This window comes from Somniosus microcephalus, chromosome 25, assembly GCF_052327205.1.
Source record: "Somniosus microcephalus isolate GS21.2 chromosome 25, FLI_Smic_1.0, whole genome shotgun sequence".
Taxonomy (NCBI): Eukaryota; Metazoa; Chordata; class Chondrichthyes; order Squaliformes; family Somniosidae; genus Somniosus; species Somniosus microcephalus.
Window position 1 is genome coordinate 53,544,377 of NC_141011.1, and position 26,557 is coordinate 53,570,933.

The 26,557-nt window shown below is 45.2% G+C and overlaps 9 non-coding genes across 9 annotated transcripts; all 9 read right to left on the bottom strand.

Annotated features, from left to right (window-relative positions):
* Positions 1–1,575: 1,575 nt before the first annotated feature.
* Positions 1,576–1,739, bottom strand: LOC147100849 (U1 spliceosomal RNA). Its single transcript, XR_015073626.1, has one exon. It is a non-coding gene; the product is annotated as a U1 spliceosomal RNA (small nuclear RNA).
* Positions 1,740–4,089: 2,350 nt separating this feature from the next.
* Positions 4,090–4,253, bottom strand: LOC147100850 (U1 spliceosomal RNA). The gene has a single exon (XR_015073655.1). It is a non-coding gene; the product is annotated as a U1 spliceosomal RNA (small nuclear RNA).
* Positions 4,254–7,262: 3,009 nt separating this feature from the next.
* Positions 7,263–7,426, bottom strand: LOC147100851 (U1 spliceosomal RNA). Its single transcript, XR_015073656.1, has one exon. It is a non-coding gene; the product is annotated as a U1 spliceosomal RNA (small nuclear RNA).
* Positions 7,427–10,435: 3,009 nt separating this feature from the next.
* LOC147100852 (U1 spliceosomal RNA) lies at positions 10,436–10,599 on the bottom strand. The gene has a single exon (XR_015073657.1). It is a non-coding gene; the product is annotated as a U1 spliceosomal RNA (small nuclear RNA).
* Positions 10,600–13,608: 3,009 nt separating this feature from the next.
* On the bottom strand, positions 13,609–13,772 carry LOC147100853 (U1 spliceosomal RNA). The gene has a single exon (XR_015073628.1). It is a non-coding gene; the product is annotated as a U1 spliceosomal RNA (small nuclear RNA).
* Positions 13,773–16,122: 2,350 nt separating this feature from the next.
* On the bottom strand, positions 16,123–16,286 carry LOC147100854 (U1 spliceosomal RNA). The gene has a single exon (XR_015073658.1). It is a non-coding gene; the product is annotated as a U1 spliceosomal RNA (small nuclear RNA).
* A 3,009-nt stretch (positions 16,287–19,295) lies between these two features.
* Positions 19,296–19,459, bottom strand: LOC147100855 (U1 spliceosomal RNA). The gene has a single exon (XR_015073633.1). It is a non-coding gene; the product is annotated as a U1 spliceosomal RNA (small nuclear RNA).
* Positions 19,460–22,468: 3,009 nt separating this feature from the next.
* LOC147100856 (U1 spliceosomal RNA) lies at positions 22,469–22,632 on the bottom strand. Its single transcript, XR_015073659.1, has one exon. It is a non-coding gene; the product is annotated as a U1 spliceosomal RNA (small nuclear RNA).
* A 3,009-nt stretch (positions 22,633–25,641) lies between these two features.
* LOC147100857 (U1 spliceosomal RNA) lies at positions 25,642–25,805 on the bottom strand. The gene has a single exon (XR_015073661.1). It is a non-coding gene; the product is annotated as a U1 spliceosomal RNA (small nuclear RNA).
* Positions 25,806–26,557: the final 752 nt, after the last annotated feature.

A 26,557-nucleotide genomic window follows, 5' to 3' on the forward strand; every position in this document is an offset into this window, starting at 1 on the left:
CTCCAAGAACTCTGCTGCCCGTATCCTAAGTCGCACCAAGTCCCATTTACCCATCACCCCCTGTGCTCGCTGACCTGCATTGGCTCATGGTCCAGCAACGCCTCGATTTTTAAATTCTCTTGTTTTCAAATCCCTCCACGGCATCGCCCCCCCCTTTCCCTGTAACCTCCTCCAGCCCTGCAACCAATGCACTCTTTAAAGCCGCGTGGAAACGCAGAGCGCTGCAGGTCCCGCGCATCCGGTGAGCCGGCTTTTGAATAGAAAAAACGTGCACGTGCTGAATTTTGAATGGGCCGCACAGCCCGTTGACGGGGCGTGCGGGCCAAAGAAACAAATTAGAGGGACCGTTGCCTACAACCCTCCGAGGTCATATAATAGAACGATTGCAGCACAGAGGGAGGCCATTCGGCCCGTCGAGCCCGTGCCGACTCTCTGCAAGAGCACTTCAGCTAGTCCCACCCCCCTGCCTTTTCCCCGTAGCCCTGCAAATTCTTTTCTTTCAGGTACTTACCCAATTCTCTTCTGAAAGCCACAATTGAATTTGTCTCCAGCACCCTTTCAAGCAGTGATTTCCAGATGCTAACCGCTCGCTGCGTAAGAACATTTTCCCTCATGTCGCCTTTGATCTCTGTGATCATGCAATTTGGGCGTCTTGCGTATCCCCTACTTTATTCGCTCTGCCGGTGGCGGGCGTGCTTTCAGCTGCCTAGGCCCTAAACTCTGGAATTCCCTCCCGAAACCTCTCCGCCTCTCTCTCTCTCCTCCTTTCAGACGCTCCTTAAAACCTACCTTTTCGAGCAAGCTTTTGGTCATCTGTCCTAATATCTCCTTGTGCGGCTGGGTGTCAAATTTAGTTTGCTAACACTCCTGTGGAGTGCCTTGGGACGTTTCACTATGTTAAAGACGCTATATAAATACAAGATGATGAGTAAATAAGGATAAACTGTTTCCAGTGTCGGAAGGGTCAGTAACCAGGAGACACAGATTGAAGAAAATTTGCAAAAGAAGCAGAGGCGACAGTAGGTTGTTTCCCCGCCTTCCCCACCCCAGCTCGAGGTGACCTAAGGTAAAAAGGTAATTTGGATAATATTTGAAGGTAAAATAATTGCAGGGCTTTGGTGAAAGAAGAGAGGAGTAGGATTAATTGGATAGCCCTTTGAAAGAGCCGGCAGAGACACGATGGGCCGAATGGCCTGGTTGTGTGCTGTATGATTGTTTCTGTAGTGAATAAGGTTGAACATTTTGCCAAAGTGCAGAGTTGGCATGCAGCTTTGAAACATTTTTTGTATGCGGTGTATAATTGTTGATTTTTTGTGGAAAATGTGTAATTTCTTAGTAGTAAGGATGAATATAACTGTGAGTGTAAAGATGAAATGAAATGTGAGCGTTAGGATGGGTTATGATGCGATTTGAATAGGCCATTATGCAGAGTTGTATTGTGTCACAGCTCCCTGTGTTGGGAATAAAGCGCAGTTAGAATTGAAAACAAAGCAAACGATATATATAACGGTATATATATTTGACAGCTTAGTTGAAAAGAGAATGCTGTTGAAATTCTATTTTTTATTGTAAAGCCAGGGGAGAGCGCGAACGCAGTCCCCCACTACCACAAATTTTGCAGTCGAGTATCCCGCATTTGGGGACATCGCAGGCATCAGCACACCCGAAGTGCAATGGGCTAGCCTCGTCCTGGGAGAACCACCTTCTTGATCATGGTGTCTCCCCTGCCAGGTAAGTATGCTTTCCAGCTGCACACACTGCCTCGCCACATCATTCACTGCCTCTTACCGTCTCAACGACTCCTTTTTTAAAATCACAATGTCCCTTCATTCAGAAAGTGCTGCTGTTTTCTCATGTCGATTCTGCTAAAATATTGCAATATATAATGATATACCCTTTGACAAAACGCTGCAATAATACAGAGCCGGCCATGCATATTTGCAAATTGCCCTTAAAAGGAAACGAACGCTCCCTCAGTAACTGTCCTTCAGGCCACGGAAAGTTTTCTGGAAATAAATCTCTCCTTATATTTATTGCATCTGAAGTAAATGTTTGTCATATCTTCATATGAACAATAATTCGGAATCTGATGTCTTTGAAAAAGCAATTTTCAAGTTTTGCCCATAAAGACCGATAAGAGACATAGTGAGGTTCTGGCCCATCAAGTCTTCATCACTTGTCACATTCACTCACTGTGGTTGAAATATTTCACCAACAAACCCACCTTCATTTCTTTAAGCGGGTTTCACATTTTTTGTCTTATAATAGTCCTGTGAAGGGCCTTGGGACGTTTTTACTACGTTAAAGACGCTATATAAAGACAAGTTGTTGTTGGTGTTGTTGTTGTTTTTGTTTGCAATCTTTCTCACTCTTTTCAGTATGATCATTGTCCTCATAGTGAGTAAATGATATAAGGAAAAGCCACATTAAGAGCTTAAATGCGGAGCTGGGAATTAAATGTTCCTTAATGTTGTTATATGTAAGGGAGACACTGGAAATATTGAGGTACTCGAGCCAACGGTGCAGCAATCCTAACTTCCTCCAGCATGGTCAGTGCTTCCAGTAAGACTTTCTCCTGTTCCGTTTCAGTCATGCCGTAAATCAAAATGATGTCCTGTGGCAGGGAATATCACCAGGACCTTCTAAGAACCGTGGCATTTTCCTTTGCAAACAACATGAGAGGGCTGTCCTACGATGAGAGATTGTGTAGAATGGGCCTATACTCTCGGCAGTTTAGAAGAATGAGAGGTGATCTCATTGAAGGGGGTTGGCAGGGTAGATACTGAGAGGTTGTTTCCCCTGGCTGGAGTGTCTAGAACTAGGGGGCATAGTCTCAGGATAAGGGGTAGGCCATTTAAGACCGAGATGAGGAGGAATTTCTTCACTCAGAAGGTTGTGAACCTTTGGAGTTCTCTGCCCCAGAGGGCTGTGAATGCCGAGTCTTTGGGTATATTCAAGGCTGAGATTGATAGATTTTTGGACTCTAGGGTTATGGAGATCGAGCGGGAAAGTGGAGTTGAGGTCGATGACCGGCCATGATCTTATTGAATGGCGGAGCCGGCTCGAGGGGCCGCATGGCCTACTCCTGCTCTTATTTCTTATTTCTTAACCACATGCCGTCATCCACAAATAAAGAAGTAACAGAAAGGGTTACTTCTCCAAGAACTCTGCTGCCCGTATCCTAAGTCGCACCAAGTCCCATTTACCCATCACCCCCTGTGCTCGCTGACCTGCATTGGCTCATGGTCCAGCAACGCCTCGATTTTTAAATTCTCTTGTTTTCAAATCCCTCCACGGCATCGCCCCCCCCCCTTTCCCTGTAACCTCCTCCAGCCCTGCAACCAATGCACTCTTTAAAGCCGCGTGGAAACGCAGAGTGCTGCAGGTCCCGCGCATCCGGTGAGCCGGCTTTTGAATAGAAAAAACGTGCACGTGCTGAATTTTGAATGGGCCGCACAGCCCGTTGACGGGGCGTGCGGGCCAAAGAAACAAATTAGAGGGACCGTTGCCTACAACCCTCCGAGGTCATATAATAGAACGATTGCAGCACAGAGGGAGGCCATTCGGCCCGTCGAGCCCGTGCCGACTCTCTGCAAGAGCACTTCAGCTAGTCCCACCCCCCTGCCTTTTCCCCGTAGCCCTGCAAATTCTTTTCTTTCAGGTACTTACCCAATTCTTTTCTGAAAGCCACAATTGAATTTGTCTCCAGCACCCTTTCAAGCAGTGATTTCCAGATGCTAACCGCTCGCTGCGTAAGAACATTTTCCCTCATGTCGCCTTTGATCTCTGTGATCATGCAATTTGCGGTGTATAATTGTTGATTTTTTGTGGAAAATGTGTAATTTCTTAGTAGTAAGGATGAATATAACTGTGAGTGTAAAGATGAAATGAAATGTGAGCGTTAGGATGGGTTATGATGCGATTTGAATAGGCCATTATGCAGAGTTGTATTGTGTCACAGCTCCCTGTGTTGGGAATAAAGCGCAGTTAGAATTGAAAACAAAGCAAACGATATATATAACGGTATATATATTTGACAGCTTAGTTGAAAAGAGAATGCTGTTGAAATTCTATTTTTTATTGTAAAGCCAGGGGAGAGCGCGAACGCAGTCCCCCACTACCACAAATTTTGCAGTCGAGTATCCCGCATTTGGGGACATCGCAGGCGTCAGCACACCCGAAGTGCAATGGGCTAGCCTCGTCCTGGGAGAACCACCTTCTTGATCATGGTGTCTCCCCTGCCAGGTAAGTATGCTTTCCAGCTGCACACACTGCCTCGCCACATCATTCACTGCCTCTTACCGTCTCAACGACTCCTTTTTTAAAATCACAATGTCCCTTCATTCAGAAAGTGCTGCTGTTTTCTCATGTCGATTCTGCTAAAATATTGCAATATATAATGATATACCCTTTGCCAAAACGCTGCAATAATACAGAGCCGGCCATGCATATTTGCATATTGCCCTTAAAAGGAAACGAACGCTCCCTCAGTAACTGTCCTTCAGGCCACGGAAAGTTTTCTGGAAATAAATCTCTCCTTATATTTATTGCATCTGAAGTAAATGTTTGTCATATCTTCATATGAACAATAATTCGGAATCTGATGTCTTTGAAAAAGCAATTTTCAAGTTTTGCCCATAAAGACCGATAAGAGACATAGTGAGGTTCTGGCCCATCAAGTCTTCATCACTTGTCACATTCACTCACTGTGGTTGAAATATTTCACCAACAAACCCACCTTCATTTCTTTAAGCGGGTTTCACATTTTTTGTCTTATAATAGTCCTGTGAAGGGCCTTGGGACGTTTTTACTACGTTAAAGACGCTATATCAAGACAAGTTGTTGTTGGTGTTGTTGTTGTTTTTGTTTGCAATCTTTCTCACTCTTTTCAGTATGATCATTGTCCTCATAGTGAGTAAATGATATAAGGAAAAGCCACATTAAGAGCTTAAACGCGGAGCTGGGAATTAAATGTTCCTTAATGTTGTTATATGTAAGGGAGACACTGGAAATATTGAGGTACTCGAGCCAACGGTGCAGCAATCCTAACTTCCTCCAGCATGGTCAGTGCTTCCAGTAAGACTTTCTCCTGTTCCGTTTCAGTCATGCCGTAAATCAAAATGATGTCCTGTGGCAGGGAATATCACCAGGACCTTCTAAGAACCGTGGCATTTTCCTTTGCAAACAACATGAGAGGGCTGTCCTACGATGAGAGATTGTGTAGAATGGGCCTATACTCTCGGCAGTTTAGAAGAATGAGAGGTGATCTCATTGAAACATGCAAGATTCTGAAGGGGGTTGGCAGGGTAGATACTGAGAGGTTGTTTCCCCTGGCTGGAGTGTCTAGAACTAGGGGGCATAGTCTCAGGATAAGGGGTAGGCCATTTAAGACCGAGATGAGGAGGAATTTCTTCACTCAGAAGGTTGTGAACCTTTGGAGTTCTCTGCCCCAGAGGGCTGTGAATGCCGAGTCTTTGGGTATATTCAAGGCTGAGATTGATAGATTTTTGGACTCTAGGGTTATGGAGATCGAGCGGGAAAGTGGAGTTGAGGTCGATGACCGGCCATGATCTTATTGAATGGCGGAGCCGGCTCGAGGGGCCGCATGGCCTACTCCTGCTCTTATTTCTTATTTCTTAACCACATGCCGTCATCCACAAATAAAGAAGTAACAGAAAGGGTTACTTCTCCAAGAACTCTGCTGCCCGTATCCTAAGTCGCACCAAGTCCCATTTACCCATCACCCCCTGTGCTCGCTGACCTGCATTGGCTCATGGTCCAGCAACGCCTCGATTTTTAAATTCTCTTGTTTTCAAATCCCTCCACGGCATCGCCCCCCCCTTTCCCTGTAACCTCCTCCAGCCCTGCAACCAATGCACTCTTTAAAGCCGCGTGGAAACGCAGAGCGCTGCAGGTCCCGCGCATCCGGTGAGCCGGCTTTTGAATAGAAAAAACGTGCACGTGCTGAATTTTGAATGGGCCGCACAGCCCGTTGACGGGGCGTGCGGGCCAAAGAAACAAATTAGAGGGACCGTTGCCTACAACCCTCCGAGGTCATATAATAGAACGATTGCAGCACAGAGGGAGGCCATTCGGCCCGTCGAGCCCGTGCCGACTCTCTGCAAGAGCACTTCAGCTAGTCCCACCCCCCTGCCTTTTCCCCGTAGCCCTGCAAATTCTTTTCTTTCAGGTACTTACCCAATTCTCTTCTGAAAGCCACAATTGAATTTGTCTCCAGCACCCTTTCAGGCAGTGATTTCCAGATGCTAACCGCTCGCTGCGTAAGAACATTTTCCCTCATGTCGCCTTTGATCTCTGTGATCATGCAATTTGGGCGTCTTGCGTATCCCCTACTTTATTCGCTCCGCCGGTGGCGGGCGTGCTTTCAGCTGCCTAGGCCCTAAACTCTGGAATTCCCTCCCGAAACCTCTCCGCCTCTCTCTCTCTCCTCCTTTCAGACGCTCCTTAAAACCTACCTTTTCGAGCAAGCTTTTGGTCATCTGTCCTAATATCTCCTTGTGCGGCTGGGTGTCAAATTTAGTTTGCTAACACTCCTGTGGAGTGCCTTGGGACGTTTCACTATGTTAAAGACGCTATATAAATACAAGATGATGAGTAAATAAGGATAAACTGTTTCCAGTGTCGGAAGGGTCAGTAACCAGGAGACACAGATTGAAGAAAATTTGCAAAAGAAGCAGAGGCGACAGTAGGATGTTTCCCCGCCTTCCCCACCCCAGCTCGAGGTGACCTAAGGTAAAAAGGTAATTTGGATAATATTTGAAGGTAAAATAATTGCAGGGCTTTGGTGAAAGAAGAGAGGAGTAGGATTAATTGGATAGCCCTTTGAAAGAGCCGGCAGAGACACGATGGGCCGAATGGCCTGGTTGTATGCTGTATGATTGTTTCTGTAGTGAATAAGGTTGAACATTTTGCCAAAGTGCAGAGTTGGCATGCAGCTTTGAAACATTTTTTGTATGCGGTGTATAATTGTTGATTTTTTGTGGAAAATGTGTAATTTCTTAGTAGTAAGGATGAATATAACTGTGAGTGTAAAGATGAAATGAAATGTGAGCGTTAGGATGGGTTATGATGCGATTTGAATAGGCCATTATGCAGAGTTGTATTGTGTCACAGCTCCCTGTGTTGGGAATAAAGCGCAGTTAGAATTGAAAACAAAGCAAACGATATATATAACGGTATATATATTTGACAGGTTAGTTGAAAAGAGAATGCTGTTGAAATTCTATTTTTTATTGTAAAGCCAGGGGAGAGCGCGAACGCAGTCCCCCACTACCACAAATTTTGCAGTCGAGTATCCCGCATTTGGGGACATCGCAGGCGTCAGCACACCCGAAGTGCAATGGGCTAGCCTCGTCCTGGGAGAACCACCTTCTTGATCATGGTGTCTCCCCTGCCAGGTAAGTATGTTTTCCAGCTGCACACACTGCCTCGCCACATCATTCACTGCCTCTTACCGTCTCAACGACTCCTTTTTTAAAATCACAATGTCCCTTCATTCAGAAAGTGCTGCTGTTTTCTCATGTCGATTCTGCTAAAATATTGCAATATATAATGATATACCCTTTGACAAAACGCTGCAATAATACAGAACCGGCCATGCATATTTGCATATTGCCCTTAAAAGGAAACGAACGCTCCCTCAGTAACTGTCCTTCAGGCCACGGAAAGTTTTCTGGAAATAAATCTCTCCTTATATTTATTGCATCTGAAGTAAATGTTTGTCATATCTTCATATGAACAATAATTCGGAATCTGATGTCTTTGAAAAAGCAATTTTCAAGTTTTGCCCATAAAGACCGATAAGAGACATAGTGAGGTTCTGGCCCATCAAGTCTTCATCACTTGTCACATTCACTCACTGTGGTTGAAATATTTCACCAACAAACCCACCTTCATTTCTTTAAGCGGGTTTCACATTTTTTGTCTTATAATAGTCCTGTGAAGGGCCTTGGGACGTTTTTACTACGTTAAAGACGCTATATCAAGACAAGTTGTTGTTGGTGTTGTTGTTGTTTTTGTTTGCAATCTTTCTCACTCTTTTCAGTATGATCATTGTCCTCATAGTGAGTAAATGATATAAGGAAAAGCCACATTAAGAGCTTAAACGCGGAGCTGGGAATTAAATGTTCCTTAATGTTGTTATATGTAAGGGAGACACTGGAAATATTGAGGTACTCGAGCCAACGGTGCAGCAATCCTAACTTCCTCCAGCATGGTCAGTGCTTCCAGTAAGACTTTCTCCTGTTCCGTTTCAGTCATGCCGTAAATCAAAATGATGTCCTGTGGCAGGGAATATCACCAGGACCTTCTAAGAACCGTGGCATTTTCCTTTGCAAACAACATGAGAGGGCTGTCCTACGATGAGAGATTGTGTAGAATGGGCCTATACTCTCGGCAGTTTAGAAGAATGAGAGGTGATCTCATTGAAACATGCAAGATTCTGAAGGGGGTTGGCAGGGTAGATACTGAGAGGTTGTTTCCCCTGGCTGGAGTGTCTAGAACTAGGGGGCATAGTCTCAGGATAAGGGGTAGGCCATTTAAGACCGAGATGAGGAGGAATTTCTTCACTCAGAAGGTTGTGAACCTTTGGAGTTCTCTGCCCCAGAGGGCTGTGAATGCCGAGTCTTTGGGTATATTCAAGGCTGAGATTGATAGATTTTTGGACTCTAGGGTTATGGAGATCGAGCGGGAAAGTGGAGTTGAGGTCGATGACCGGCCATGATCTTATTGAATGGCGGAGCCGGCTCGAGGGGCCGCATGGCCTACTCCTGCTCTTATTTCTTATTTCTTAACCACATGCCGTCATCCACAAATAAAGAAGTAACAGAAAGGGTTACTTCTCCAAGAACTCTGCTGCCCGTATCCTAAGTCGCACCAAGTCCCATTTACCCATCACCCCCTGTGCTCGCTGACCTGCATTGGCTCATGGTCCAGCAACGCCTCGATTTTTAAATTCTCTTGTTTTCAAATCCCTCCACGGCATCGCCCCCCCCTTTCCCTGTAACCTCCTCCAGCCCTGCAACCAATGCACTCTTTAAAGCCGCGTGGAAACGCAGAGCGCTGCAGGTCCCGCGCATCTGGTGAGCCGGCTTTTGAATAGAAAAAACGTGCACGTGCTGAATTTTGAATGGGCCGCACAGCCCGTTGACGGGGCGTGCGGGCCAAAGAAACAAATTAGAGGGACCGTTGCCTACAACCCTCCGAGGTCATATAATAGAACGATTGCAGCACAGAGGGAGGCCATTCGGCCCGTCGAGCCCGTGCCGACTCTCTGCAAGAGCACTTCAGCTAGTCCCACCCCCCTGCCTTTTCCCCGTAGCCCTGCAAATTCTTTTCTTTCAGGTACTTACCCAATTCTCTTCTGAAAGCCACAATTGAATTTGTCTCCAGCACCCTTTCAAGCAGTGATTTCCAGATGCTAACCGCTCGCTGCGTAAGAACATTTTCCCTCATGTCGCCTTTGATCTCTGTGATCATGCAATTTGGGCGTCTTGCGTATCCCCTACTTTATTCGCTCCGCCGGTGGCGGGCGTGCTTTCAGCTGCCTAGGCCCTAAACTCTGGAATTCCCTCCCGAAACCTCTCCGCCTCTCTCTCTCTCCTCCTTTCAGACGCTCCTTAAAACCTACCTTTTCGAGCAAGCTTTTGGTCATCTGTCCTAATATCTCCTTGTGCGGCTGGGTGTCAAATTTAGTTTGCTAACACTCCTGTGGAGTGCCTTGGGACGTTTCACTATGTTAAAGACGCTATATAAATACAAGATGATGAGTAAATAAGGATAAACTGTTTCCAGTGTCGGAAGGGTCAGTAACCAGGAGACACAGATTGAAGAAAATTTGCAAAAGAAGCAGAGGCGACAGTAGGATGTTTCCCCGCCTTCCCCACCCCAGCTCGAGGTGACCTAAGGTAAAAAGGTAATTTGGATAATATTTGAAGGTAAAATAATTGCAGGGCTTTGGTGAAAGAAGAGAGGAGTAGGATTAATTGGATAGCCCTTTGAAAGAGCCGGCAGAGACACGATGGGCCGAATGGCCTGGTTGTATGCTGTATGATTGTTTCTGTAGTGAATAAGGTTGAACATTTTGCCAAAGTGCAGAGTTGGCATGCAGCTTTGAAACATTTTTTGTATGCGGTGTATAATTGTTGATTTTTTGTGGAAAATGTGTAATTTCTTAGTAGTAAGGATGAATATAACTGTGAGTGTAAAGATGAAATGAAATGTGAGCGTTAGGATGGGTTATGATGCGATTTGAATAGGCCATTATGCAGAGTTGTATTGTGTCACAGCTCCCTGTGTTGGGAATAAAGCGCAGTTAGAATTGAAAACAAAGCAAACGATATATATAACGGTATATATATTTGACAGGTTAGTTGAAAAGAGAATGCTGTTGAAATTCTATTTTTTATTGTAAAGCCAGGGGAGAGCGCGAACGCAGTCCCCCACTACCACAAATTTTGCAGTCGAGTATCCCGCATTTGGGGACATCGCAGGCGTCAGCACACCCGAAGTGCAATGGGCTAGCCTCGTCCTGGGAGAACCACCTTCTTGATCATGGTGTCTCCCCTGCCAGGTAAGTATGCTTTCCAACTGCACACACTGCCTCGCCACATCATTCACTGCCTCTTACCGTCTCAACGACTCCTTTTTTAAAATCACAATGTCCCTTCATTCAGAAAGTGCTGCTGTTTTCTCATGTCGATTCTGCTAAAATATTGCAATATATAATGATATACCCTTTGCCAAAACGCTGCAATAATACAGAGCCGGCCATGCATATTTGCATATTGCCCTTAAAAGGAAACGAACGCTCCCTCAGTAACTGTCCTTCAGGCCACGGAAAGTTTTCTGGAAATAAATCTCTCCTTATATTTATTGCATCTGAAGTAAATGTTTGTCATATCTTCATATGAACAATAATTCGGAATCTGATGTCTTTGAAAAAGCAATTTTCAAGTTTTGCCCATAAAGACCGATAAGAGACATAGTGAGGTTCTGGCCCATCAAGTCTTCATCACTTGTCACATTCACTCACTGTGGTTGAAATATTTCACCAACAAACCCACCTTCATTTCTTTAAGCGGGTTTCACATTTTTTGTCTTATAATAGTCCTGTGAAGGGCCTTGGGACGTTTTTACTACGTTAAAGACGCTATATAAAGACAAGTTGTTGTTGGTGTTGTTGTTGTTTTTGTTTGCAATCTTTCTCACTCTTTTCAGTATGATCATTGTCCTCATAGTGAGTAAATGATATAAGGAAAAGCCACATTAAGAGCTTAAACGCGGAGCTGGGAATTAAATGTTCCTTAATGTTGTTATATGTAAGGGAGACACTGGAAATATTGAGGTACTCGAGCCAACGGTGCAGCAATCCTAACTTCCTCCAGCATGGTCAGTGCTTCCAGTAAGACTTTCTCCTGTTCCGTTTCAGTCATGCCGTAAATCAAAATGATGTCCTGTGGCAGGGAATATCACCAGGACCTTCTAAGAACCGTGGCATTTTCCTTTGCAAACAACATGAGAGGGCTGTCCTACGATGAGAGATTGTGTAGAATGGGCCTATACTCTCGGCAGTTTAGAAGAATGAGAGGTGATCTCATTGAAACATGCAAGATTCTGAAGGGGGTTGGCAGGGTAGATACTGAGAGGTTGTTTCCCCTGGCTGGAGTGTCTAGAACTAGGGGGCATAGTCTCAGGATAAGGGGTAGGCCATTTAAGACCGAGATGAGGAGGAATTTCTTCACTCAGAAGGTTGTGAACCTTTGGAGTTCTCTGCCCCAGAGGGCTGTGAATGCCGAGTCTTTGGGTATATTCAAGGCTGAGATTGATAGATTTTTGGACTCTAGGGTTATGGAGATCGAGCGGGAAAGTGGAGTTGAGGTCGATGACCGGCCATGATCTTATTGAATGGCGGAGCCGGCTCGAGGGGCCGCATGGCCTACTCCTGCTCTTATTTCTTATTTCTTAACCACATGCCGTCATCCACAAATAAAGAAGTAACAGAAAGGGTTACTTCTCCAAGAACTCTGCTGCCCGTATCCTAAGTCGCACCAAGTCCCATTTACCCATCACCCCCTGTGCTCGCTGACCTGCATTGGCTCATGGTCCAGCAACGCCTCGATTTTTAAATTCTCTTGTTTTCAAATCCCTCCACGGCATCGCCCCCCCCTTTCCCTGTAACCTCCTCCAGCCCTGCAACCAATGCACTCTTTAAAGCCGCGTGGAAACGCAGAGCGCTGCAGGTCCCGCGCATCCGGTGAGCCGGCTTTTGAATAGAAAAAACGTGCACGTGCTGAATTTTGAATGGGCCGCACAGCCCGTTGACGGGGCGTGCGGGCCAAAGAAACAAATTAGAGGGACCGTTGCCTACAACCCTCCGAGGTCATATAATAGAACGATTGCAGCACAGAGGGAGGCCATTCGGCCCGTCGAGCCCGTGCCGACTCTCTGCAAGAGCACTTCAGCTAGTCCCACCCCCCTGCCTTTTCCCCGTAGCCCTGCAAATTCTTTTCTTTCAGGTACTTACCCAATTCTCTTCTGAAAGCCACAATTGAATTTGTCTCCAGCACCCTTTCAAGCAGTGATTTCCAGATGCTAACCGCTCGCTGCGTAAGAACATTTTCCCTCATGTCGCCTTTGATCTCTGTGATCATGCAATTTGGGCGTCTTGCGTATCCCCTACTTTATTCGCTCTGCCGGTGGCGGGCGTGCTTTCAGCTGCCTAGGCCCTAAACTCTGGAATTCCCTCCCGAAACCTCTCCGCCTCTCTCTCTCTCCTCCTTTCAGACGCTCCTTAAAACCTACCTTTTCGAGCAAGCTTTTGGTCATCTGTCCTAATATCTCCTTGTGCGGCTGGGTGTCAAATTTAGTTTGCTAACACTCCTGTGGAGTGCCTTGGGACGTTTCACTATGTTAAAGACGCTATATAAATACAAGATGATGAGTAAATAAGGATAAACTGTTTCCAGTGTCGGAAGGGTCAGTAACCAGGAGACACAGATTGAAGAAAATTTGCAAAAGAAGCAGAGGCGACAGTAGGTTGTTTCCCCGCCTTCCCCACCCCAGCTCGAGGTGACCTAAGGTAAAAAGGTAATTTGGATAATATTTGAAGGTAAAATAATTGCAGGGCTTTGGTGAAAGAAGAGAGGAGTAGGATTAATTGGATAGCCCTTTGAAAGAGCCGGCAGAGACACGATGGGCCGAATGGCCTGGTTGTGTGCTGTATGATTGTTTCTGTAGTGAATAAGGTTGAACATTTTGCCAAAGTGCAGAGTTGGCATGCAGCTTTGAAACATTTTTTGTATGCGGTGTATAATTGTTGATTTTTTGTGGAAAATGTGTAATTTCTTAGTAGTAAGGATGAATATAACTGTGAGTGTAAAGATGAAATGAAATGTGAGCGTTAGGATGGGTTATGATGCGATTTGAATAGGCCATTATGCAGAGTTGTATTGTGTCACAGCTCCCTGTGTTGGGAATAAAGCGCAGTTAGAATTGAAAACAAAGCAAACGATATATATAACGGTATATATATTTGACAGCTTAGTTGAAAAGAGAATGCTGTTGAAATTCTATTTTTTATTGTAAAGCCAGGGGAGAGCGCGAACGCAGTCCCCCACTACCACAAATTTTGCAGTCGAGTATCCCGCATTTGGGGACATCGCAGGCATCAGCACACCCGAAGTGCAATGGGCTAGCCTCGTCCTGGGAGAACCACCTTCTTGATCATGGTGTCTCCCCTGCCAGGTAAGTATGCTTTCCAGCTGCACACACTGCCTCGCCACATCATTCACTGCCTCTTACCGTCTCAACGACTCCTTTTTTAAAATCACAATGTCCCTTCATTCAGAAAGTGCTGCTGTTTTCTCATGTCGATTCTGCTAAAATATTGCAATATATAATGATATACCCTTTGACAAAACGCTGCAATAATACAGAGCCGGCCATGCATATTTGCAAATTGCCCTTAAAAGGAAACGAACGCTCCCTCAGTAACTGTCCTTCAGGCCACGGAAAGTTTTCTGGAAATAAATCTCTCCTTATATTTATTGCATCTGAAGTAAATGTTTGTCATATCTTCATATGAACAATAATTCGGAATCTGATGTCTTTGAAAAAGCAATTTTCAAGTTTTGCCCATAAAGACCGATAAGAGACATAGTGAGGTTCTGGCCCATCAAGTCTTCATCACTTGTCACATTCACTCACTGTGGTTGAAATATTTCACCAACAAACCCACCTTCATTTCTTTAAGCGGGTTTCACATTTTTTGTCTTATAATAGTCCTGTGAAGGGCCTTGGGACGTTTTTACTACGTTAAAGACGCTATATAAAGACAAGTTGTTGTTGGTGTTGTTGTTGTTTTTGTTTGCAATCTTTCTCACTCTTTTCAGTATGATCATTGTCCTCATAGTGAGTAAATGATATAAGGAAAAGCCACATTAAGAGCTTAAATGCGGAGCTGGGAATTAAATGTTCCTTAATGTTGTTATATGTAAGGGAGACACTGGAAATATTGAGGTACTCGAGCCAACGGTGCAGCAATCCTAACTTCCTCCAGCATGGTCAGTGCTTCCAGTAAGACTTTCTCCTGTTCCGTTTCAGTCATGCCGTAAATCAAAATGATGTCCTGTGGCAGGGAATATCACCAGGACCTTCTAAGAACCGTGGCATTTTCCTTTGCAAACAACATGAGAGGGCTGTCCTACGATGAGAGATTGTGTAGAATGGGCCTATACTCTCGGCAGTTTAGAAGAATGAGAGGTGATCTCATTGAAGGGGGTTGGCAGGGTAGATACTGAGAGGTTGTTTCCCCTGGCTGGAGTGTCTAGAACTAGGGGGCATAGTCTCAGGATAAGGGGTAGGCCATTTAAGACCGAGATGAGGAGGAATTTCTTCACTCAGAAGGTTGTGAACCTTTGGAGTTCTCTGCCCCAGAGGGCTGTGAATGCCGAGTCTTTGGGTATATTCAAGGCTGAGATTGATAGATTTTTGGACTCTAGGGTTATGGAGATCGAGCGGGAAAGTGGAGTTGAGGTCGATGACCGGCCATGATCTTATTGAATGGCGGAGCCGGCTCGAGGGGCCGCATGGCCTACTCCTGCTCTTATTTCTTATTTCTTAACCACATGCCGTCATCCACAAATAAAGAAGTAACAGAAAGGGTTACTTCTCCAAGAACTCTGCTGCCCGTATCCTAAGTCGCACCAAGTCCCATTTACCCATCACCCCCTGTGCTCGCTGACCTGCATTGGCTCATGGTCCAGCAACGCCTCGATTTTTAAATTCTCTTGTTTTCAAATCCCTCCACGGCATCGCCCCCCCCCCTTTCCCTGTAACCTCCTCCAGCCCTGCAACCAATGCACTCTTTAAAGCCGCGTGGAAACGCAGAGTGCTGCAGGTCCCGCGCATCCGGTGAGCCGGCTTTTGAATAGAAAAAACGTGCACGTGCTGAATTTTGAATGGGCCGCACAGCCCGTTGACGGGGCGTGCGGGCCAAAGAAACAAATTAGAGGGACCGTTGCCTACAACCCTCCGAGGTCATATAATAGAACGATTGCAGCACAGAGGGAGGCCATTCGGCCCGTCGAGCCCGTGCCGACTCTCTGCAAGAGCACTTCAGCTAGTCCCACCCCCCTGCCTTTTCCCCGTAGCCCTGCAAATTCTTTTCTTTCAGGTACTTACCCAATTCTTTTCTGAAAGCCACAATTGAATTTGTCTCCAGCACCCTTTCAAGCAGTGATTTCCAGATGCTAACCGCTCGCTGCGTAAGAACATTTTCCCTCATGTCGCCTTTGATCTCTGTGATCATGCAATTTGCGGCGTATAATTGTTGATTTTTTGTGGAAAATGTGTAATTTCTTAGTAGTAAGGATGAATATAACTGTGAGTGTAAAGATGAAATGAAATGTGAGCGTTAGGATGGGTTATGATGCGATTTGAATAGGCCATTATGCAGAGTTGTATTGTGTCACAGCTCCCTGTGTTGGGAATAAAGCGCAGTTAGAATTGAAAACAAAGCAAACGATATATATAACGGTATATATATTTGACAGCTTAGTTGAAAAGAGAATGCTGTTGAAATTCTATTTTTTATTGTAAAGCCAGGGGAGAGCGCGAACGCAGTCCCCCACTACCACAAATTTTGCAGTCGAGTATCCCGCATTTGGGGACATCGCAGGCGTCAGCACACCCGAAGTGCAATGGGCTAGCCTCGTCCTGGGAGAACCACCTTCTTGATCATGGTGTCTCCCCTGCCAGGTAAGTATGTTTTCCAGCTGCACACACTGCCTCGCCACATCATTCACTGCCTCTTACCGTCTCAACGACTCCTTTTTTAAAATCACAATGTCCCTTCATTCAGAAAGTGCTGCTGTTTTCTCATGTCGATTCTGCTAAAATATTGCAATATATAATGATATACCCTTTGCCAAAACGCTGCAATAATACAGAGCCGGCCATGCATATTTGCATATTGCCCTTAAAAGGAAACGAACGCTCCCTCAGTAACTGTCCTTCAGGCCACGGAAAGTTTTCTGGAAATAAATCTCTCCTTATATTTATTGCATCTGAAGTAAATGTTTGTCATATCTTCATATGAACAATAATTCGGAATCTGATGTCTTTGAAAAAGCAATTTTCAAGTTTTGCCCATAAAGACCGATAAGAGACATAGTGAGGTTCTGGCCCATCAAGTCTTCATCACTTGTCACATTCACTCACTGTGGTTGAAATATTTCACCAACAAACCCACCTTCATTTCTTTAAGCGGGTTTCACATTTTTTGTCTTATAATAGTCCTGTGAAGGGCCTTGGGACGTTTTTACTACGTTAAAGACGCTATATCAAGACAAGTTGTTGTTGGTGTTGTTGTTGTTTTTGTTTGCAATCTTTCTCACTCTTTTCAGTATGATCATTGTCCTCATAGTGAGTAAATGATATAAGGAAAAGCCACATTAAGAGCTTAAACGCGGAGCTGGGAATTAAATGTTCCTTAATGTTGTTATATGTAAGGGAGACACTGGAAATATTGAGGTACTCGAGCCAACGGTGCAGCAATCCTAACTTCCTCCAGCATGGTCAGTGCTTCCAGTAAGACTTTCTCCTGTTCCGTTTCAGTCATGCCGTAAATCAAAATGATGTCCTGTGGCAGGGAATATCACCAGGACCTTCTAAGAACCGTGGCATTTTCCTTTGCAAACAACATGAGAGGGCTGTCCTACGATGAGAGATTGTGTAGAATGGGCCTATACTCTCGGCAGTTTAGAAGAATGAGAGGTGATCTCATTGAAACATGCAAGATTCTGAAGGGGGTTGGCAGGGTAGATACTGAGAGGTTGTTTCCCCTGGCTGGAGTGTCTAGAACTAGGGGGCATAGTCTCAGGATAAGGGGTAGGCCATTTAAGACCGAGATGAGGAGGAATTTCTTCACTCAGAAGGTTGTGAACCTTTGGAGTTCTCTGCCCCAGAGGGCTGTGAATGCCGAGTCTTTGGGTATATTCAAGGCTGAGATTGATAGATTTTTGGACTCTAGGGTTATGGAGATCGAGCGGGAAAGTGGAGTTGAGGTCGATGACCGGCCATGATCTTATTGAATGGCGGAGCCGGCTCGAGGGGCCGCATGGCCTACTCCTGCTCTTATTTCTTATTTCTTAACCACATGCCGTCATCCACAAATAAAGAAGTAACAGAAAGGGTTACTTCTCCAAGAACTCTGCTGCCCGTATCCTAAGTCGCACCAAGTCCCATTTACCCATCACCCCCTGTGCTCGCTGACCTGCATTGGCTCATGGTCCAGCAACGCCTCGATTTTTAAATTCTCTTGTTTTCAAATCCCTCCACGGCATCGCCCCCCCCTTTCCCTGTAACCTCCTCCAGCCCTGCAACCAATGCACTCTTTAAAGCCGCGTGGAAACGCAGAGCGCTGCAGGTCCCGCGCATCCGGTGAGCCGGCTTTTGAATAGAAAAAACGTGCACGTGCTGAATTTTGAATGGGCCGCACAGCCCGTTGACGGGGCGTGCGGGCCAAAGAAACAAATTAGAGGGACCGTTGCCTACAACCCTCCGAGGTCATATAATAGAACGATTGCAGCACAGAGGGAGGCCATTCGGCCCGTCGAGCCCGTGCCGACTCTCTGCAAGAGCACTTCAGCTAGTCCCACCCCCCTGCCTTTTCCCCGTAGCCCTGCAAATTCTTTTCTTTCAGGTACTTACCCAATTCTCTTCTGAAAGCCACAATTGAATTTGTCTCCAGCACCCTTTCAGGCAGTGATTTCCAGATGCTAACCGCTCGCTGCGTAAGAACATTTTCCCTCATGTCGCCTTTGATCTCTGTGATCATGCAATTTGGGCGTCTTGCGTATCCCCTACTTTATTCGCTCCGCCGGTGGCGGGCGTGCTTTCAGCTGCCTAGGCCCTAAACTCTGGAATTCCCTCCCGAAACCTCTCCGCCTCTCTCTCTCTCCTCCTTTCAGATGCTCCTTAAAACCTACCTTTTCGAGCAAGCTTTTGGTCATCTGTCCTAATATCTCCTTGTGCGGCTGGGTGTCAAATTTAGTTTGCTAACACTCCTGTGGAGTGCCTTGGGACGTTTCACTATGTTAAAGACGCTATATAAATACAAGATGATGAGTAAATAAGGATAAACTGTTTCCAGTGTCGGAAGGGTCAGTAACCAGGAGACACAGATTGAAGAAAATTTGCAAAAGAAGCAGAGGCGACAGTAGGATGTTTCCCCGCCTTCCCCACCCCAGCTCGAGGTGACCTAAGGTAAAAAGGTAATTTGGATAATATTTGAAGGTAAAATAATTGCAGGGCTTTGGTGAAAGAAGAGAGGAGTAGGATTAATTGGATAGCCCTTTGAAAGAGCCGGCAGAGACACGATGGGCCGAATGGCCTGGTTGTATGCTGTATGATTGTTTCTGTAGTGAATAAGGTTGAACATTTTGCCAAAGTGCAGAGTTGGCATGCAGCTTTGAAACATTTTTTGTATGCGGTGTATAATTGTTGATTTTTTGTGGAAAATGTGTAATTTCTTAGTAGTAAGGATGAATATAACTGTGAGTGTAAAGATGAAATGAAATGTGAGCGTTAGGATGGGTTATGATGCGATTTGAATAGGCCATTATGCAGAGTTGTATTGTGTCACAGCTCCCTGTGTTGGGAATAAAGCGCAGTTAGAATTGAAAACAAAGCAAACGATATATATAACGGTATATATATTTGACAGGTTAGTTGAAAAGAGAATGCTGTTGAAATTCTATTTTTTATTGTAAAGCCAGGGGAGAGCGCGAACGCAGTCCCCCACTACCACAAATTTTGCAGTCGAGTATCCCGCATTTGGGGACATCGCAGGCGTCAGCACACCCGAAGTGCAATAGGCTAGCCTCGTCCTGGGAGAACCACCTTCTTGATCATGGTGTCTCCCCTGCCAGGTAAGTATGTTTTCCAGCTGCACACACTGCCTCGCCACATCATTCACTGCCTCTTACCGTCTCAACGACTCCTTTTTTAAAATCACAATGTCCCTTCATTCAGAAAGTGCTGCTGTTTTCTCATGTCGATTCTGCTAAAATATTGCAATATATAATGATATACCCTTTGACAAAACGCTGCAATAATACAGAACCGGCCATGCATATTTGCATATTGCCCTTAAAAGGAAACGAACGCTCCCTCAGTAACTGTCCTTCAGGCCACGGAAAGTTTTCTGGAAATAAATCTCTCCTTATATTTATTGCATCTGAAGTAAATGTTTGTCATATCTTCATATGAACAATAATTCGGAATCTGATGTCTTTGAAAAAGCAATTTTCAAGTTTTGCCCATAAAGACCGATAAGAGACATAGTGAGGTTCTGGCCCATCAAGTCTTCATCACTTGTCACATTCACTCACTGTGGTTGAAATATTTCACCAACAAACCCACCTTCATTTCTTTAAGCGGGTTTCACATTTTTTGTCTTATAATAGTCCTGTGAAGGGCCTTGGGACGTTTTTACTACGTTAAAGACGCTATATCAAGACAAGTTGTTGTTGGTGTTGTTGTTGTTTTTGTTTGCAATCTTTCTCACTCTTTTCAGTATGATCATTGTCCTCATAGTGAGTAAATGATATAAGGAAAAGCCACATTAAGAGCTTAAACGCGGAGCTGGGAATTAAATGTTCCTTAATGTTGTTATATGTAAGGGAGACACTGGAAATATTGAGGTACTCGAGCCAACGGTGCAGCAATCCTAACTTCCTCCAGCATGGTCAGTGCTTCCAGTAAGACTTTCTCCTGTTCCGTTTCAGTCATGCCGTAAATCAAAATGATGTCCTGTGGCAGGGAATATCACCAGGACCTTCTAAGAACCGTGGCATTTTCCTTTGCAAACAACATGAGAGGGCTGTCCTACGATGAGAGATTGTGTAGAATGGGCCTATACTCTCGGCAGTTTAGAAGAATGAGAGGTGATCTCATTGAAACATGCAAGATTCTGAAGGGGGTTGGCAGGGTAGATACTGAGAGGTTGTTTCCCCTGGCTGGAGTGTCTAGAACTAGGGGGCATAGTCTCAGGATAAGGGGTAGGCCATTTAAGACCGAGATGAGGAGGAATTTCTTCACTCAGAAGGTTGTGAACCTTTGGAGTTCTCTGCCCCAGAGGGCTGTGAATGCCGAGTCTTTGGGTATATTCAAGGCTGAGATTGATAGATTTTTGGACTCTAGGGTTATGGAGATCGAGCGGGAAAGTGGAGTTGAGGTCGATGACCGGCCATGATCTTATTGAATGGCGGAGCCGGCTCGAGGGGCCGCATGGCCTACTCCTGCTCTTATTTCTTATTTCTTAACCACATGCCGTCATCCACAAATAAAGAAGTAACAGAAAGGGTTACTTCTCCAAGAACTCTGCTGCCCGTATCCTAAGTCGCACCAAGTCCCATTTACCCATCACCCCCTGTGCTCGCTGACCTGCATTGGCTCATGGTCCAGCAACGCCTCGATTTTTAAATTCTCTTGTTTTCAAATCCCTCCACGGCATCGCCCCCCCCTTTCCCTGTAACCTCCTCCAGCCCTGCAACCAATGCACTCTTTAAAGCCGCGTGGAAACGCAGAGCGCTGCAGGTCCCGCGCATCCGGTGAGCCGGCTTTTGAATAGAAAAAACGTGCACGTGCTGAATTTTGAATGGGCCGCACAGCCCGTTGACGGGGCGTGCGGGCCAAAGAAACAAATTAGAGGGACCGTTGCCTACAACCCTCCGAGGTCATATAATAGAACGATTGCAGCACAGAGGGAGGCCATTCGGCCCGTCGAGCCCGTGCCGACTCTCTGCAAGAGCACTTCAGCTAGTCCCACCCCCCTGCCTTTTCCCCGTAGCCCTGCAAATTCTTTTCTTTCAGGTACTTACCCAATTCTCTTCTGAAAGCCACAATTGAATTTGTCTCCAGCACCCTTTCAGGCAGTGATTTCCAGATGCTAACCGCTCGCTGCGTAAGAACATTTTCCCTCATGTCGCCTTTGATCTCTGTGATCATGCAATTTGGGCGTCTTGCGTATCCCCTACTTTATTCGCTCCGCCGGTGGCGGGCGTGCTTTCAGCTGCCTAGGCCCTAAACTCTGGAATTCCCTCCCGAAACCTCTCCGCCTCTCTCTCTCTCCTCCTTTCAGACGCTCCTTAAAACCTACCTTTTCGAGCAAGCTTTTGGTCATCTGTCCTAATATCTCCTTGTGCGGCTGGGTGTCAAATTTAGTTTGCTAACACTCCTGTGGAGTGCCTTGGGACGTTTCACTATGTTAAAGACGCTATATAAATACAAGATGATGAGTAAATAAGGATAAACTGTTTCCAGTGTCGGAAGGGTCAGTAACCAGGAGACACAGATTGAAGAAAATTTGCAAAAGAAGCAGAGGCGACAGTAGGATGTTTCCCCGCCTTCCCCACCCCAGCTCGAGGTGACCTAAGGTAAAAAGGTAATTTGGATAATATTTGAAGGTAAAATAATTGCAGGGCTTTGGTGAAAGAAGAGAGGAGTAGGATTAATTGGATAGCCCTTTGAAAGAGCCGGCAGAGACACGATGGGCCGAATGGCCTGGTTGTATGCTGTATGATTGTTTCTGTAGTGAATAAGGTTGAACATTTTGCCAAAGTGCAGAGTTGGCATGCAGCTTTGAAACATTTTTTGTATGCGGTGTATAATTGTTGATTTTTTGTGGAAAATGTGTAATTTCTTAGTAGTAAGGATGAATATAACTGTGAGTGTAAAGATGAAATGAAATGTGAGCGTTAGGATGGGTTATGATGCGATTTGAATAGGCCATTATGCAGAGTTGTATTGTGTCACAGCTCCCTGTGTTGGGAATAAAGCGCAGTTAGAATTGAAAACAAAGCAAACGATATATATAACGGTATATATATTTGACAGGTTAGTTGAAAAGAGAATGCTGTTGAAATTCTATTTTTTATTGTAAAGCCAGGGGAGAGCGCGAACGCAGTCCCCCACTACCACAAATTTTGCAGTCGAGTATCCCGCATTTGGGGACATCGCAGGCGTCAGCACACCCGAAGTGCAATGGGCTAGCCTCGTCCTGGGAGAACCACCTTCTTGATCATGGTGTCTCCCCTGCCAGGTAAGTATGTTTTCCAGCTGCACACACTGCCTCGCCACATCATTCACTGCCTCTTACCGTCTCAACGACTCCTTTTTTAAAATCACAATGTCCCTTCATTCAGAAAGTGCTGCTGTTTTCTCATGTCGATTCTGCTAAAATATTGCAATATATAATGATATACCCTTTGACAAAACGCTGCAATAATACAGAACCGGCCATGCATATTTGCATATTGCCCTTAAAAGGAAACGAACGCTCCCTCAGTAACTGTCCTTCAGGCCACGGAAAGTTTTCTGGAAATAAATCTCTCCTTATATTTATTGCATCTGAAGTAAATGTTTGTCATATCTTCATATGAACAATAATTCGGAATCTGATGTCTTTGAAAAAGCAATTTTCAAGTTTTGCCCATAAAGACCGATAAGAGACATAGTGAGGTTCTGGCCCATCAAGTCTTCATCACTTGTCACATTCACTCACTGTGGTTGAAATATTTCACCAACAAACCCACCTTCATTTCTTTAAGCGGGTTTCACATTTTTTGTCTTATAATAGTCCTGTGAAGGGCCTTGGGACGTTTTTACTACGTTAAAGACGCTATATCAAGACAAGTTGTTGTTGGTGTTGTTGTTGTTTTTGTTTGCAATCTTTCTCACTCTTTTCAGTATGATCATTGTCCTCATAGTGAGTAAATGATATAAGGAAAAGCCACATTAAGAGCTTAAACGCGGAGCTGGGAATTAAATGTTCCTTAATGTTGTTATATGTAAGGGAGACACTGGAAATATTGAGGTACTCGAGCCAACGGTGCAGCAATCCTAACTTCCTCCAGCATGGTCAGTGCTTCCAGTAAGACTTTCTCCTGTTCCGTTTCAGTCATGCCGTAAATCAAAATGATGTCCTGTGGCAGGGAATATCACCAGGACCTTCTAAGAACCGTGGCATTTTCCTTTGCAAACAACATGAGAGGGCTGTCCTACGATGAGAGATTGTGTAGAATGGGCCTATACTCTCGGCAGTTTAGAAGAATGAGAGGTGATCTCATTGAAACATGCAAGATTCTGAAGGGGGTTGGCAGGGTAGATACTGAGAGGTTGTTTCCCCTGGCTGGAGTGTCTAGAACTAGGGGGCATAGTCTCAGGATAAGGGGTAGGCCATTTAAGACCGAGATGAGGAGGAATTTCTTCACTCAGAAGGTTGTGAACCTTTGGAGTTCTCTGCCCCAGAGGGCTGTGAATGCCGAGTCTTTGGGTATATTCAAGGCTGAGATTGATAGATTTTTGGACTCTAGGGTTATGGAGATCGAGCGGGAAAGTGGAGTTGAGGTCGATGACCGGCCATGATCTTATTGAATGGCGGAGCCGGCTCGAGGGGCCGCATGGCCTACTCCTGCTCTTATTTCTTATTTCTTAACCACATGCCGTCATCCACAAATAAAGAAGTAACAGAAAGGGTTACTTCTCCAAGAACTCTGCTGCCCGTATCCTAAGTCGCACCAAGTCCCATTTACCCATCACCCCCTGTGCTCGCTGACCTGCATTGGCTCATGGTCCAGCAACGCCTCGATTTTTAAATTCTCTTGTTTTCAAATCCCTCCACGGCATCGCCCCCCCCTTTCCCTGTAACCTCCTCCAGCCCTGCAACCAATGCACTCTTTAAAGCCGCGTGGAAACGCAGAGCGCTGCAGGTCCCGCGCATCCGGTGAGCCGGCTTTTGAATAGAAAAAACGTGCACGTGCTGAATTTTGAATGGGCCGCACAGCCCGTTGACGGGGCGTGCGGGCCAAAGAAACAAATTAGAGGGACCGTTGCCTACAACCCTCCGAGGTCATATAATAGAACGATTGCAGCACAGAGGGAGGCCATTCGGCCCGTCGAGCCCGTGCCGACTCTCTGCAAGAGCACTTCAGCTAGTCCCACCCCCCTGCCTTTTCCCCGTAGCCCTGCAAATTCTTTTCTTTCAGGTACTTACCCAATTCTCTTCTGAAAGCCACAATTGAATTTGTCTCCAGCACCCTTTCAAGCAGTGATTTCCAGATGCTAACCGCTCGCTGCGTAAGAACATTTTCCCTCATGTCGCCTTTGATCTCTGTGATCATGCAATTTGGGCGTCTTGCGTATCCCCTACTTTATTCGCTCCGCCGGTGGCGGGCGTGCTTTCAGCTGCCTAGGCCCTAAACTCTGGAATTCCCTCCCGAAACCTCTCCGCCTCTCTCTCTCTCCTCCTTTCAGACGCTCCTTAAAACCTACCTTTTCGAGCAAGCTTTTGGTCATCTGTCCTAATATCTCCTTGTGCGGCTGGGTGTCAAATTTAGTTTGCTAACACTCCTGTGGAGTGCCTTGGGACGTTTCACTATGTTAAAGACGCTATATAAATACAAGATGATGAGTAAATAAGGATAAACTGTTTCCAGTGTCGGAAGGGTCAGTAACCAGGAGACACAGATTGAAGAAAATTTGCAAAAGAAGCAGAGGCGACAGTAGGATGTTTCCCCGCCTTCCCCACCCCAGCTCGAGGTGACCTAAGGTAAAAAGGTAATTTGGATAATATTTGAAGGTAAAATAATTGCAGGGCTTTGGTGAAAGAAGAGAGGAGTAGGATTAATTGGATAGCCCTTTGAAAGAGCCGGCAGAGACACGATGGGCCGAATGGCCTGGTTGTATGCTGTATGATTGTTTCTGTAGTGAATAAGGTTGAACATTTTGCCAAAGTGCAGAGTTGGCATGCAGCTTTGAAACATTTTTTGTATGCGGTGTATAATTGTTGATTTTTTGTGGAAAATGTGTAATTTCTTAGTAGTAAGGATGAATATAACTGTGAGTGTAAAGATGAAATGAAATGTGAGCGTTAGGATGGGTTATGATGCGATTTGAATAGGCCATTATGCAGAGTTGTATTGTGTCACAGCTCCCTGTGTTGGGAATAAAGCGCAGTTAGAATTGAAAACAAAGCAAACGATATATATAACGGTATATATATTTGACAGGTTAGTTGAAAAGAGAATGCTGTTGAAATTCTATTTTTTATTGTAAAGCCAGGGGAGAGCGCGAACGCAGTCCCCCACTACCACAAATTTTGCAGTCGAGTATCCCGCATTTGGGGACATCGCAGGCGTCAGCACACCCGAAGTGCAATGGGCTAGCCTCGTCCTGGGAGAACCACCTTCTTGATCATGGTGTCTCCCCTGCCAGGTAAGTATGTTTTCCAGCTGCACACACTGCCTCGCCACATCATTCACTGCCTCTTACCGTCTCAACGACTCCTTTTTTAAAATCACAATGTCCCTTCATTCAGAAAGTGCTGCTGTTTTCTCATGTCGATTCTGCTAAAATATTGCAATATATAATGATATACCCTTTGACAAAACGCTGCAATAATACAGAACCGGCCATGCATATTTGCATATTGCCCTTAAAAGGAAACGAACGCTCCCTCAGTAACTGTCCTTCAGGCCACGGAAAGTTTTCTGGAAATAAATCTCTCCTTATATTTATTGCATCTGAAGTAAATGTTTGTCATATCTTCATATGAACAATAATTCGGAATCTGATGTCTTTGAAAAAGCAATTTTCAAGTTTTGCCCATAAAGACCGATAAGAGACATAGTGAGGTTCTGGCCCATCAAGTCTTCATCACTTGTCACATTCACTCACTGTGGTTGAAATATTTCACCAACAAACCCACCTTCATTTCTTTAAGCGGGTTTCACATTTTTTGTCTTATAATAGTCCTGTGAAGGGCCTTGGGACGTTTTTACTACGTTAAAGACGCTATATCAAGACAAGTTGTTGTTGGTGTTGTTGTTGTTTTTGTTTGCAATCTTTCTCACTCTTTTCAGTATGATCATTGTCCTCATAGTGAGTAAATGATATAAGGAAAAGCCACATTAAGAGCTTAAACGCGGAGCTGGGAATTAAATGTTCCTTAATGTTGTTATATGTAAGGGAGACA